General features: G+C 27.7%; 1 long non-coding RNA gene across 1 annotated transcript in view; it reads left to right on the top strand.

Moving 5' to 3' along the window:
* The first annotated feature begins 4,416 nt into the window (after positions 1–4,416).
* LOC139426715 (uncharacterized) overlaps positions 4,417–12,867 on the top strand; it is a 14,528-nt gene continuing 6,077 nt past the window's right edge. Inside the window, exon 1 of the long non-coding RNA XR_011637933.1 lies at positions 4,417–4,462. This is a non-coding gene — a long non-coding RNA (uncharacterized lncRNA). The remainder of the gene's footprint in view (positions 4,463–12,867) is intronic.

Below are 12,867 nucleotides of genomic sequence, written 5' to 3'. Positions count from 1 at the left end.
AAAATATCAAATATTAAAATAAGTTTTCCAAGCAGTTTAGAATTGCAACCGAGTTTAAATAGTTGCTTAATTTCCACTCTATTTAATATATCATTTTTAAACATTATGGAATACCTAAAATCAACTATTGAAAAGTAAAATGAATATAATGAATCAATTATTAGAATAGCTGCATTACTTCAAAAATTCACTTAAATTTGTTAAATGAAACGTTACTTTATAATTATATAAAGATATAACGACATAATGAAATTTCATTAATATTACTAAATTAACAAATCATATACTGAAAAAATAAACTTCTACAAATCTCATAATGTAGTCATAATTATAAATAGCACACGAATTTTGTGAAATCAAATGCTTTTAAGTATTAATTAACAAACTAACTCTTAAATTACATGATATGCAGATTTTGAAATACTGTATGAAACTAAAATAAAAAATATGAAAATGATTATTTTTTCAATAGAACTGATGCGAAAAACTTTTAAAATTTCGATATTATATTAAATTTAATATATTTTAATTTAAGTTATTCTTATAATATTTATTTAAAAAAATTTTTTTGGTCTTTTTATAATTTCTTCCATTGAATCCAGTCTCTTCCATTTTGCCCACACTGTAAAAAAATTTCAGTATGGTTGCTATCAATTTTGTGGTTGAGGTAAACAAAAATTTTTTACAGAGCATGTAGTCACACTTATTATTTATTTTTTCACTGTTATAGTTTTATTTATTTATTTATTCCTTATTTGTTTGTTTATTTACTGACTACGCATATTTTTAAGAGATTCAGAATTAGTTTATGACTTCATTGCAAAATCATTTTGCTTAAAATAATTAAAATTTAATGTGAGAATTTAATACCTTAATAAGAAAATAAGCTTAATTTAAATTCTCAATTATTTATAACTTGTTTACACATTTAGATCATCAAGCTCATCTCAACAATCTTTGTGAGCATAATTATGTTGTGCAAATTCAGGTATGGAAATTAATTGTTGACAATATAAATCATAAACTTTTTTTAAACATACAATGTTAAACTAGATTATACTTTCGGTAGAGTTCTCGTGCTCTTTTCTTAGACCAAAATGACTAATAAATTTTGGCGTCAAAAACATTTTGAAATTGTATCATATAGCTTTGAAACATTGTTAGAATATTTTTTCTAAAAAAATTTCCCTAACAATAATACTCTAGTCAAGGCGTCATTTTTTTATTCACTAAGACACGAAGATTCGAATTTTCACAGTCCAAATTTTCAAATCATTAAAAAGGAAATTATTCTTCCAAGTGTAAATTTAATTTTTATAAATCTATCATTCAAATTAAAGTTCAAATAATACTCGTATTTTATTTCTCCGAACTTGAATGTCCTGTTTTAAACGCGTCTGTTTATTGATTTCGTAAACAAAAGTATTCTTCTAATCAAGACGCCATTTTTTTTTATTAACAAAAACACGGAGATTTGAATCTCTGTATTTCAAATCTTCTAATCCAATTCCAAACCACTTATAATTCACTCGTCGTTTATATACTCAATCTAAATAGTGCGTTTCTCTCATTGACCTTTAATCTTAGAATGTTCTCCCCGCCCCCCTCCCAAAGGGGATAAAAATGGAACCCGCGTTAACCAGCGCAGAGAAGAAAACATCGTGACCAATTACAAGCCCTAGGGTTAAAAACAGAAACTAATGTAACTTTCGTTTATTTATTAGAGTTTTTTCTCTACATTAAGTGTCTCTGATTCGCATTCGACCGGTAGCAAGTTGAGGTGCATAAGGTCTGATTGAATTATCGGTTGCGATTTTGATGATTCTCTGACTGCTGCCTGCTCTTTGCAGTCATCATTGATTTGGCAGACGATAATAAAAAAATAATCACAAAGGAATTATTCTCTCAACTCTCCTCCTTCAAGTTCTACTCGCAGGTGGTGAAAAGCATGGCTAAAGATTGAAATCACATTTCACTGTATAATGAGGGAGGGACAATTGTTTTCTTTTCATTATTTATTTATTGCTAATTTTTGGGTTAGCTTTGCATTTTAGAACAATCAGTAAGGACATTGAATCAGAGGAATGATTTATGGATTGAGTCGTCATTTATAGAGCGCTTATTATTTTGATAATCTTTTTTTTTTTATAGAGCCTTAATTTTTTGGGTCGTGCCTTACTAAAGAGATAAACGCTGTTGGAATTGTATTAATACATCCTCAAGCGTTAGCCTCTAAATGAGCGATACGAATTCCGCACCCGGCTCACACCGACCACAGTGCTGACCTAAAATATCCTCAGCGGTAGACGGATCATGAGTTAGAGTACCCTTGCTGTCAGACTAACCGTGGGATGTTTTTGTGGTTATCCTATCGATGTAACGTAAACACGGGTTATTTCCATTAGTTCTCCACGAAGACAAATTTCTTCCAATACTTGATCCAAGAGTTCCCTTGTCTTTTTTGGATTGGGTTCAAAATTACAAGATGACGGAGTTGAACAGTGGTCGTAAATCCAAAATTGGGTCACCTGTTCAACGGTGGTTATTAAATAAAATACTTCCTCAGGATATATTAATTTCATTACACTACTCTAGAAACTCCCAACTATTTTACCATCACCTAGGCTTTGAGAGTGGAATTAAATTTACAAATTGGATTACGGATTGAGTCGTCATTACGGATTACGGATTGAGTCGTCATTCAAAGATCACTTATTATATCCTTTTATGGAGCCTTAATTTATTTGATCGTGCCTTACTAAAGAGATAAACGATGTTAGAATTGCATCAATATTTCTTCAGGAAGCCGCTGTGGCTTAGGAGATAGAGCATTCACCTCCCACTGTGGCAACCCAGGTTCGAATCTCAGCAGTGGCTGGTTGATACAAATTCTGCTCCCGGATCATACCGATCACAGAGCAGACGTAAAATATTCTAAGTATTAGACGGATCATGGGTCAGAATTTTTTTGTCATTGGCCTAATCGTGAGAGGTTTACGCGGTTTTCCTCTACATGTAGCGCAAGTGCGGGTTAGTTCCATCAAAAACTTCTCCATGAAGAGTAGTTTGCCCTAATGATTAATCAAGGAGTTCCCTTGTCTTCTGGATTGGGTTCAAAATTACAAGGGCATGGAGATGGACATTGATAGTTTTACACTCAGAATTTTGTAGGCTGTTGAATACCGGTTATAAAATAAAATAAATAAAGCACTGTAGATTACTATAAATACTCCCAACTATTTTACCATCACCAAAACCATGAGAAAAAAAATTAAAATTAAAATTTTTTTTCAGATAAGTTTATATTAACTAGAGGGGCTAAGGCCCCTGTTCGCTGCAGCTCACCAACCCCTAAGACTGCTTCGCAATAATTATTGTTTTTTTGGCAGAAAACAGTTTTTTTACTGAAATTAAAATTATTCACTTGTACTGAGAGAAATTCTGTTTGCTTGTGCCTCCAAGTCCAAATGTTATTATCTCTAAGTATTATTTAGATCTGTGGGTGAACAGAAGTCATTTTTCTAAGTTTCAAATAACATTTATATTGTCCTAACATTATATTGTTCGAACAAATTTGATAAGTTCACCACCGTAATTTAATATTTTCCAAACGAACGGATGCATTAAATAATATTTTTGTGCGACACCATCATTAGATTTTTATAAACACTTACGTTTTTTCTCTTTAAGTTTGAATCAGAGGACTGATTTATTGATCGACTCATCATTTAAAGATAATTCATTATTTTGTTATTCTCCTTTTATTGAGCCCTAATTGTTTTCGATGGAGTCTTGGTTATTCTTATTTGGTTTGAAAATATGCATTATTTATTGTTTGATAAGATTATAGCGGCATGAATACTTTTGTCTTTTCGTAAAATAAATTCATGAACAATGTGTTCATTTCAGAGGTACTTAAAGGACTGTTTTTTTCCCACTTAAAAATAATATTTTTAAAATCATATAGCGACATAATTATAATTAACTTATTTTATGATCGAAAATTGAAAAAATAATTAAACTATTTGAAAAAGGAAAAGATTTTTTAATAGCTTGAAATTGAAAACATTATTTTAATTTTTGTCTTCAAAACTTTAATAACTTTTGTGAAAATGAATGTATAAAGTATATTGTATGTATATAGAAATTATTTTAAACATTAATAATTTTAGGGTATACAGTTTGCATGTCCTTATTAAAAATTTTAGAGTAATGATAACATATTCAAATGCATTTTTTGTTATAATATTTATAAAAAAATAAAATATTTCCGTGTTATAGTTAACATCCTTTGTTGTTATTTATCTGGTTAGACATGAAAGAATACATTCTTCACTATCAAACAATTGTAAGTTAGAGGATATCAGATATGAGTTCATTACAATCAAAATGTAATGATAACCTCTTATTACAGAGACAATTTGTGAGAGCAAATACTTGGATTACAAAATCAAATTTCACGGTAAGCTTTTTAAATTTTGAATTAAAAATTTAACGTTTAATTTAATTCATTTGTTTTAAATTAAGTTAATTCGCTTTTGTAAATTTTGATAATTCATGCTAATTACTTTAATTGCATTTTATCTAAACAGACTTTAATTAATTGCGTGAATTTTAACGTGTAGTTGCATCAATGCATGATAGTTCACAAAGTTTAACGAAATTTCAAAATATTCTTTATATTTTGTAATTAGGCACCACAAATTAGGGTAATTCCTTATTTATTAGTTCTATCTAGTTATTAATCATTTTGTTAGGTCGTCTTATAAGTAATAATGCAACCAGTGTTGAAAAATTAGTTAAATGATTAATATTCATCTAGATTCATTTTCTTATGTCGTCATAAGTACTAATTGAAGTTGCGTTATATACTTAGTTATAAATTAAGTATTTATGTACAATAATTTCGTATTTTTTTATCGAAATAAAAACTTAGTTACGATTTAATTACTATTTACTATTACTGCTAAAAATTTTAAACAAAAACGGTGCAGCATACTGGATACCAATTACTGGTAATGGAGCTTACCTTTACTAAGCAATAGCATATATGTATATATATACAGGATATCTGCTACATTTTAAATTTTCAAATTCATGACTTTCCACGACTAATTCCAAGAATTTTTCATAACTTAACGAAGTCACTATTTCCTCCGACAAAAACGCAACAATAAATTAAAAAAAAGCATTATAATAACATTCATTGAAATGATAGGTATAACCAAAAATGTTATACTCTGCATCTTCATATTTATAGATTTTAAATTTAAAAAAGAAAGTAAGGAAAGAGTTGAAGCAATAAAATAGCTGAAAAAAATACAAAAGCAAATATAAGCTTTCTTTCTTTTTTTCTGCAGGATTATATTCTAAAGATACTTTTCTTGTTCATCGGAAAGGAAAGAAATACTCCTGATTTTTCTGTTCTCATTTCGGAATTTAAAAAAAAATCGCCAATGACTGCCTTGTTTCAGCTAGAATTTTAAATTGATAAAATAAAAATAATAACAAAAATTCTGAATTCACAGAAGTCTTAAAGATAATTCGCTCCAGAAATGATGTTTTTTTATTTCATTTTTTGAAAGAACACCCTAATTTTTAAAGAACACGATAAAAGCACTTCATATTTTAATAAAATATGACTGTGAGTTTGGATTTTGTAACGAATTCAGACAACTCCATGACAACATCATAAAATTGGGAGGGGGGTAAATTCCATTTTAAAAATTAGATTTTTCGGCGACCTAAATGAATACGAATTAAAATCATGACATTTCATGACAAATTTTGTTCATTACCGAAATTCATGACTTTCCAGGTGAGCAGATACCCTGTATATATTATGGTTTCTCGATAGGTACCCTGAGAAAACACAGATGGACGGAAAATAATTTTAATACTTGAACTGTTTTATGTGCTGAAATGTCCCGAGATCATACTTACCGTGATTTGTGTACTTTAATGGCTGTCGGATATATTTTAAAATATTACTAAAGTTCAATGCATAAATGATTTTGGACATATCTTGAAAATTGAATGTAAAATAAATCGAAGCAAAAAAACAGCTAGACGGAGAAAATAAATTGTTTAAAAAAATATAGAAAATAAATTTTTATTATATAATTGTTATTATATAATTGTTATAATATTATATAATGAAATGCTTAAAACTAATTTTTAATTTTTTGAAAGGTGATTGACTGATCACTAAAGGGATATGCTAATTACTTCAATTTTACAACTAATTCAAATAATGATAATTAATTACATTTTAACATCTGTATAAATTTATTTTCTGTAATCGCTATATTTTCAGCATTTATAAAAATGAAATAATGTTTCATAGTTGATTGTATTAATGTCAATTATCTATTTTTTGACGATTGTTTAAATTATTTTGAGTTATTGATTTAAGTTTTAGAGTAAGTTCCAACTAATCTGAATTAATTATTTAATTTACAACATTTATTTAATTTAGTTTGAACTATTGATTTAGTTTTAGTGTTAATTCAAACTAATTTACCTTAATTATTAAATTTTAACGAAATTAGAAATATTAATTGGGCTATTAGAAAAGAGCTTTTTTAGAAAAACATAATTTTATAATATTTAGGTCAAAATTTTAATTATTTTTTACAGTGAATGATGGTGAAACACGAAATAAAAAAATATTCACTCTCAAATTCGGACATAAAAACAGTTTTATTTATCTGATTACCTTGTATTATTTACACCTTTAGAGAGAAACTTCATATATATTACATTTTAGCAATCACTGCTCTAATTCTATGATGATGAATTACAGACCTCATTTCATGTTTTCTTCATAGAACTTGTCATAGAACGAGATTTCGGCATTTAAGGGGTCGCTTGTTATCTCTTTTTCCACTGAATATCAAACAGGGAGTGGAGAGATTTGTGAAGTCTTGATCGATAGAACAGATCTGTCATAAAGTTAGCGGTCTTCCATCATCATTTGTTTCAGATTGTTGCCAATCGTAACGAATGAAATGTATGCCTGCGGAATCGGATCGTTTGCAATGTGATTTTATTGAGATACATTCTAATGAAAACGCTTGTCTTTCAAAATCGTTTGCATTTGGAAGGATAACGGGTGAAAAGTAGCTAATTAATGTTAAGATATCTATCAATAACTGTTATGCCTATCTTCTTGGTGCTTCAAGTATACATGACATTCAGGTCGCTTAGCTTTTAAAATTTCTTTAGCATTTTAATTTTTTTTATTTAAACCATCTTCAAATCGTCATGGTGACTAGAGTTGGCCGTTGATTACAGTAATCGATTACAACTGTAATTGATTGCAGATAATTACAGCTATGTAATCAATTACTTGTAATCACGATTACAAGTAATCAATTACTTGTAATCGTGATTACAACTTTCAAAAAATTTTGATTACAGCTGTAATCATGATTACAATTTTGATTACAGTAATCAATTACTTGTAATCACGATTACAAGTAATCAATTACTTGTAATCGTGATTACAACTTTCAAAAAATTTTGATTACAGCTGTAATCATGATTACAATTTTGATTACAGTAATCAATTACTTGTAATCACGATTACAAGTAATCAATTACTTGTAATCGTGATTACAACTTTCAAAAAATTTTGATTACAGCTGTAATCATGATTACAATTTTGATTACAGTAATCAATTACTTGTAATCATGATTACAAGTAATTGCGATTACAAGTAATCACAACAAAAACGATTACAAGTAATTATGATTACAAGTAATCAAAATATATGATTACATGTAATCATGATTACATGTAATTTGATTACATGTAATTGTGATTACTTGTAATCAAACTATACGATTACAAGTTATTACGATTGTATACTATAGTCAAATTTTTTATGTAAGTATTCATGTGTTTACATATTTTTATGTACATAGAATGTACGCACGCATGAACGTACAATTTGCGATTCCTATACATACAATGTATGCACAAACGTTGTTTGTACGTACAATATTCATAATTATATTGTAATATACTTAATGCAATGCGCATATGCTTAGTACATATAATTATGCATTTATGATACATGTACGCATGTATGTTAGTTTGTACAAAAAGGCAATGTTTTGTATCTTTGTATACATAGACAATGTATGTATGAACGTATATGAAAATAATGTTTATGCGTTTGCATGCTTTTATGTACTTAAGTGCATATATTGTATAAATTTACGATAATAGCACGTATATACAATGTACGTTTGTATATAAAATTGTACGTATTTGCGTACAATATGTAAAAATGTTATTTAAAGGTACAATATATGCACATAGTTGCGTAAATAAAATGCGTACATGTATACATGCATATTTATATGTACATCGATATATGTGCACGCAAAGTATGTACTTATGTACAACTTACGTATGTACTTGTATAACTACATACTTTGTTAATACTTATGCGCATGTAATGCATGGATGTACAAAAAAATAGTTATATGCACAATGTATGCATGTGCATACAACGTATACATGTACATAATTACAAGTAATGTACAAATACGTGCGTACATTTAAATATATGTAATTACAATATACACATACATTGTGCATACATTAAAAAAATTTATATGAGTAAAGTTATTAAAATTTGTTTTAAAATTATTCTAAGGTATATGAAACTCGACCTCATATTTTTTAGAAAGCAAACGATAATTTTATTTGGAATTTCTAAATATTAATTCCACACATAAAATTTACCGTTTTTCTTACCATTTAAAAAATTTCTATGAATCATGCATTATGTTATAAAAAAAATAAATCTGTATTGTCAAACATTTCATGAAAATACCTGAAAATAATTTTTTATTCAGAGAATTTCAAAATGATATAGAACAATTAAAGCTGAAAACTAAATTTAAATATCGTTTGATTTTGTCATTTAACTTGCTTGAGTCATTAAAAGTTAACTTACATGCATTTTATTTATTGCATTGTACACATATTTAGACATAAATGTAATGTACATATGTATACGTGTAATGTATGTACGCATGTACAATGTATGTACATACATTCATGTATTGTACGTGCATATATAGTACATATGGATATGCATACATGGAACATACGTGTATTGTACATGTGTGGATACATTCATTGTACATATATACATTGCACCATATGCATAGATAGGGATAGCATGCATGTACACATGTAAAATTTGTACGAAAGAATTATGCCCAATATATTTATGCACATACGTACTGTATATGTACACACATATGTACATTATATGAACATTATATGTTCATTTCATCATATGTACATTATATGAATATACATCTGTACGCTATATGTATATACATCTGTACGCTATATGTATATACATCTGTACAATATATGCATCTCAAATGTGTGTATGTACGTACGTTATGCATGTCGAATGCATGTATGAATATATGTGAAATATAAATACGCCCAATGTACGTACAATAGTTCACAAATGTATTATGCATATTTGGATACTTACATTGAGCATGAACATATTATGTACATGTACATAAATACACTGGACATGCATATCATGTACATGTATACATACATATATTGTACATCCTACAGATATACCTATATTGTACATGCATACATATATTGTACTGTTCATAAATAAATTGCACATACATGCATGGGACATACATTGTACAGACAATGTATGTATGTTCGTACAAACACAAGTACTTGTATATACATGCGTACATGAACATAGATATACATTTTACATACACAAATATTTGCATAAAATGCATATATTCATTGTGTATAAATGTACATGTCTACATTGTTTGCACATACATACGTAATTATTATCTATATACATACGTACATATATTTTATACCTACAATATAAGTGTATGTACATGTGTGTGAAACTAAAATGTCTGAACATATGCACTAGATAAAATCATATGTACATACATTTTAGTTACATTCATTTGTACGTATACAAATACGTACAAAATGCAGTACATGTTAATACGTGCAAAATGTATCATTATAAAATACATTCTACTATCTACTGTAAAATATAATCATTTATAAGAATACAATAGTCTTGTAATCGTGTAATTAGATTACATGTAATCATAATTACATGTAATCAAATTACATGTAATCAAATTACATGTAATCATATATTTTGATTACTTGTAATCATAATTACTTGTAATCGTTTTTGTTGTGATTACTTGTAATCGCAATTACTTGGAATCATGATTACAAGTAATTGATTACTGTAATCAATATTGTAATCATGATTACAGCTGTAATCAAAATATTTGAAAATTGTAATCATGATTACAAGTAATTGATTACTGTAATCAAAAAATGTAATCGATTACATTTTTGGCCAACTCTGATGGTGACAATAAATAGCATTCTTAACTCGTTGCGTATATACTTTATTGCAGTCATAATTTGTAGTGGTAATAATTCGTCAAAATCCAAAATGTAATTTAGTGTTCACAGTTCGTTTTGTACAGTATTCGCCAAGTATGTAGATTTTTTTACAGAATTACATTCAAGCAAAAATGCACTATTGTTGAAACGAGTTGTTTTTTAATTATTATTTCGTGTATTTACTTCCACGATTTTTCAGTAATCTGATTACAAATTTTTTTTAAAATTCTGTAGTACTTAGTTTAAAATTAGTTTAAGTCTGCGTAAATTTGTATACGTGATTTGCCTGTCCATGAGATATTCATACCACAGGCGAATTTCATTTTTTTTATAGTTCTTTTAACACTTAGCTAAATTCACTACAAATTGTACGAATTGTAGTGAGTATTGCTGTACTCACTACAAATTGTGCATGATTTTGAATCACCTTTCAATTGTCTCATAATAAAAATAATGCATGAGTGAATTAGTCAAAATAGAACTAAATGTAAAAAGTAAAAGAATTCCTTTTTACTTTTAAAAGCCACAGATTAAGAAGGCATTATCCATTTGAGTTAATTCCATAGATTACAAAACTAAAAATAACGCGAGTGATATGGCGCACGTTTTTGATGTGACACCCTAGAATTGTTACACAATAAACTTATGGGAGCATTCTTTAAAATGAAAGTTGGAATAATTTTTAGTTCTGAAAGACACAGATTAAGACCGTAATATCCTTGATATCTTTCTAAGTTACTACAATGTAAATATAGAACTACCTATAACGTTTCATTGTGCACGATTTTGATGCAATACCTTAATTTTTTTTTCACTATAAACTTGTGCGTGTGAGCGAATTTCTTAAAATGAAAGTTTGAATAATTTTTAGTTCTGAAATTCGTAGATTTAGATCGTAATATCCTTAGTATCTTTGCAAGTTACTTCAATAAAATACAGAACTGGCCATAACGTTTTGTTTTGCTCGATTTTGATGCGACACATTAGAATTGTTTCTCAATAAATTTATGCGTGTGCACGAATTCATTAAAATGAAAGTTGGAATAATTTTTTGTTATGAAAGGCACAGATTAAGATCGTAATATTCTTGATATCTTTGTAAGTTATTGCTGCAGAATACAAAACTAGCTCTGACATTCTATTGTGCTCGTCTTTGACGCGACACATTAGAATTGTCCCATATTATTATTGTGACTCATTCAAATGAAACTTAAGACATGAAATTCATTTTTTAAGCCATGGGTACAGAACCTAACATTCGTGTGACTTAATGTAGTGGATCACAGAACTAATTAAAATGATTTAATTAGTGCAGCTATAATAAACAAACGTTAAAACTGTTTATAAAAATAACAATGCATTTTTTTTTGTTCTGATTGCTAAAATAAACTTTGCTCGAATAGCTTTTTCCTAACTGTTGTTCTCTAAATTAAGTCATTAAAAGAGTTTATTCTTTAAAAATTTCCTTAAGACGCACTCCAAAATCAAAGATAATTATTCTGGTAATGAAAATAATTTCGACAAATTGTGGGTTTAAAAAAGTACTTTAAAGCCATCGTGTGACAACAAACCATTTACGTACGCTAAAATGTGGAACTGAACTTAAAGAGCAAAACAGAGTTCATTATTAATGTTCCTTTATTGTCTTATTGTTTGGAATATTTAACTTTTTGGTATTTTTTATGCGTGGCTTGTCAATTGTTTTTTAAATTAGTGATATATATGCTTCGTAATATTTCGATGCTATTCAGTTTTGAAATACAAATAATTAAAGAATTTTGAATTGCGTGAAATGTAAACGATTTCTAATGTTAATTGACAAAACAAAAAAAAAGATCATCTCCAATAGATTTCTGTAATTAAGTGATTAAATTCTGCTAAATAGCAAGTTTTATTTTAAATTTTAATGTGTGTTTTGGTAAGCAATACATTGGTTGAATAAGACAATGTTTGTTTTTACAGAGTCAGCGGTTAATATTACTATGTTTTTATTATTACAATAATCATTTTAATCCTTTTTTTTAACTAGCTATAGTGCTCAAATTTTTACTGGAGCTCTACTCTTAATGACATTCCAAGTTTCAGTCATTTCCTAAATGGAAGCAAAATATATCATCATTTTATCTTCAACTGAAAATTTGACCTCATAAAAACTTTAGTTTAAGTAGAAATAAAGGGAAAAAACTATTTCAGTTTTGACTTAACAAAAAATAAAAAAATGAAAGGCGTATCACTTTCGGAATAAACTTCAATAAGCATCGAATCCACCATTTTTCATTTTATGTCTGACAAAAGTAAATATTTTTCTTTGTTTGAAAAACATTAAAAAAACCTTCTATTTTTGTTTCAGTTTCTCAGTTTTTGATTTCAATTTATATACATATATATATATATATATATATATATGAAAC

The sequence above is a fragment of the Parasteatoda tepidariorum genome, chromosome 10, assembly GCF_043381705.1.
Source record: "Parasteatoda tepidariorum isolate YZ-2023 chromosome 10, CAS_Ptep_4.0, whole genome shotgun sequence".
NCBI classification, from domain to species: Eukaryota; Metazoa; Arthropoda; class Arachnida; order Araneae; family Theridiidae; genus Parasteatoda; species Parasteatoda tepidariorum.
Note: the sequence above shows the minus strand (reverse complement) of the source record. Positions and strands in the feature narration are given on the sequence as shown.